This window comes from Lygodium microphyllum, chromosome 7 (assembly GCF_053477565.2).
Source record: "Lygodium microphyllum isolate KBCC chromosome 7, Lygodium_microphyllum_v1.1.10, whole genome shotgun sequence".
NCBI lineage: Eukaryota > Viridiplantae > Streptophyta > Polypodiopsida > Schizaeales > Lygodiaceae > Lygodium > Lygodium microphyllum.
Window position 1 is genome coordinate 78170092 of NC_141141.1, and position 3509 is coordinate 78173600.

The following is a 3509-nucleotide window of genomic DNA, read 5'->3' on the forward strand; positions in this document are numbered from 1 at the left end:
CATAGTTGAAATTTTTGCAATAGTATCTAAATATGAAATACCATCATAAGATCGTGAAATGCTCTCATCATCATGCAATAAACCATGAATTTCGAACTCTTTTTCTTTCTTGCAAATATATTCCCTACAATCTTATCACTCTGCCATAGCTTATGGAACCTTTTGAAGATAAACCAACAAATCCATAAGAAAAAGCATTAATTCCTAAAAAAGATGTGAGCTCTCCCCTTAGCTTACCACTATCATCCCACCTAAGAGTAATAATTAATGAGAATCTAGTTATTTTTGGGGCAAATGATAATCTTTTAGCATATCTCTATTCTTTGTACGTGGTTAACACAAACTATCAAGAGGTGTGAATGTTCTTATTTCTAATAGGCACATAAAAAGGTCCATCATTGATGATTTGGTTTCCATCCCATAAAAGTAATGTAGGGCTATCCCAAAATAATAAGATATGAACAAGAATCTCGTACCAAAAGTAGCATTCATCCTAAACTTCCCCTATAGAAACCTTTACATTAGGGCTTGCTTCATACAACTCCTCCAGCAATGTTATTAGTTGCATGCATCTGCCATCCATGCTCCACATCAACATGCCATTTCCTACTCGCATATAAGCTTGGAACCATGAAATCTACTTTAGAGCCATGTTCAATCAAAGCAATGCATGGTGTCTCTAATTCACTGATATTGAACACCATCTCAATAGTCACTAGAGCCCAATGGTTTGTGGAATTAGGACTCTAGGTACCATTTTGGATACTTTATCCTCTATGTCTTGGATAGGTTGTACATCCCTTACTGTCTTCTTACATCTTGCAACACTCTTAGTAGTCACATAATGAGAATCACTATTTGCATCCATCTTCTCGGTCTAAATACCCTGTATGATAGAATCTCAAGGGTTTCACTATATGTATATCCTCTATGTTACGTGAATTTAAGGCCTATTTATAAGTATCCTTATCTGTGAGTTTTCTTCAATAAAACACGACCCTTTTGTATTAAATCTAGAAGTAACCCCTTTTTATGAAGCCCTTTTATATGTAAAAAATGAATTAAAATGGTGTTTTTAAAACCCCTTGGCTTGGGTTAGCTCACCCACAAAATCCCTCTTCCTATTGTCATACTGATGATTTCTTCATGAAACTCCCACTTTACAATCCTTAGGATATCTCCTAGAATAAATTGGACCTTATTTTTTAGAATCATTTCTTCCAATACTTTATTCAAATCTATCTCTAACACTATTTTTGAGAATAGTTCATATATTGGCTATTTCTTTGGCTTCGAAACTTGCTTTTTACCTTTCTTTTGCACATTGCCTATAGTTTGCTGCAGTCAAGAGCCTAACAAGATGTGCAAATTTCTTAGTACCTCTAGTTACTCTCTTTGAAGTGTGAGGGTTTCTAGTATATTTCTTTCTTTTCTCTTTAACAATCACCGACTGTGTTTTGAGTTTTGGCCAAATAAGCATAAATGCACTAGGTATCTACATGAGAATCCCATCCATTGTATGGTCTAATAGTCTGGCCCGCTTTCAACAACTTTGTCTAATGCATGTTGCCCTTACCTATAGTGTGTAAGGTGGAGATCCAAAGCTTGGTCTTCTCATATTCAAGCTTTTGACAAAGTTCATGGCAATAGGTAGACCTATCTCACTAGCATAGATTTTCCCATCCTTATAGAAAATTAGGATTTTCCTTATAGCATCTATGTAGGCTTCATAGTCCCTATGGTCATGCTTAGCGCTATTGCACCACATACATCTATAAATAAACTCACTCCTAAATTTATCCAATTTTATTTATGGGTCTCTTATATTCTTTACAAGCTCATCCATGACTTTATCCTTTGTTCATGCTACCTAGACAAAGTATATAAAGGACCATCTCTACCATGAATTTTCAATTTATCTAATTCTATATGTAGATTTCCCATCTACGACTTCATCCTTTGTTGGTGCTAAAGGAAATGCACAAGACTCTAGTCTAGGTAAAGGCTCAACCCATGTAGGGATAGCCAAAGCTTATGGTGCAACAAACAATTCTCTCCTTCTTTGCCTCCACTATCTTGGATACAACTATTTGTACATTAGCCCAATCAATATTTAATTATTGTCTATATTATCATCTTCAAGATGTTCCCCCAATTCCATCTAAAGCAATGGATTTGTAGCCTACAAGAGAAGAAATACCTTCTCTATCTCCAAAGTCAATTTCTCTACAATGCTTAACTACGCATACCTGCCTTTTGAACTCTCTTTGTAATTCTATAGCTATAATCCCCTTTGGTACAGACTTGGAAATCCATTTTAGAAAAGTCACTTTAGTCACTAAGTTAGAATCTTCAAGATAGTATTCTTCTTTCAAAGTGTTTTCGAATGTAGACCATGTTTGGTGATGATTTGCATATATTGGATTTATCTAGGTCCTCATCTCTTGGCCAAAACCTTGTAAAAATCCTTGGGCATGTCTTCTATTGGGACTTTAGCCATCTCAAGTTTTTCTGCATAATTAGGAATGAACTTGGTAATATTTCTCCCATCAAATATTTAGACTAATGCAATAACCTTTTCAAAGCATTAGGAATAGCCTTTTCTTGTTTGAACATCTCATACGTCCTCAAGAAGTTTATGAAGTCTCCCGTTTTGACATCATCATCTACATACATGCGATCTCCCATCTTATCGAATTTGGATGTGGCCTTTCACATTGAGTTCACCAAATGTTAGGGGGGGGGTTTGTGTCAAGCCACTAATCAATGGGTTTTAAAGGAACCATATAAGATAGATGGAAGAGACAAAAGACATTGTGTATTGTTCTTTGATAAATAATGTACATTCTAACTACTCTTCTCAGATTACATTGTGTCTAAGATGATGGCTTAGATGAAACTTTATGGAGATGATTTCTTGACCACTTTATGCAATCCTCCAAAACTCTTTACTACATCAATAGAATGAAAATATATGCTTCATACACTAATCAAAATAAATTGGAATGCTTTATGGAGAGTGAAATGTAATTCGGCCCATCTTCTTTGACAAAAAATTATGAAGAGTACTCTCTTACATCAATATCAACTTTGTCATGAAACACCTATAGTAGTACCTAAAAACTTGCATATTTTTCCTCTCTCTTACCTATTTAGGGCAAGATTTTTGCGCAAGAAGGTAGACATAATAAGGTAAGAAACATTGTATCTTGAGTTCTTTGAAGTTTAGCCCTATTAAGAGTGAGTATATAGTGGTGAAATTGTCTCTAAAACACCCCAAAATAGTCCAATTCATGCCATTCTAGAGGTAGGCAAGAACGCCCAAGTAAATGGCCTAGTTTCTTTATGGTTTTACCCACTTTTCCATTATGCTTGAGTTTGAGATTTTTAATATTCTTATCATGCTACCTTTTCTCCTACTATTCATGCTAATGATGTCACCGAACAAGTTTCATTTCTAGCTCTAAAAATCCTAGGAGGGCTACCCCTATTCACAACTTAATGGTGCC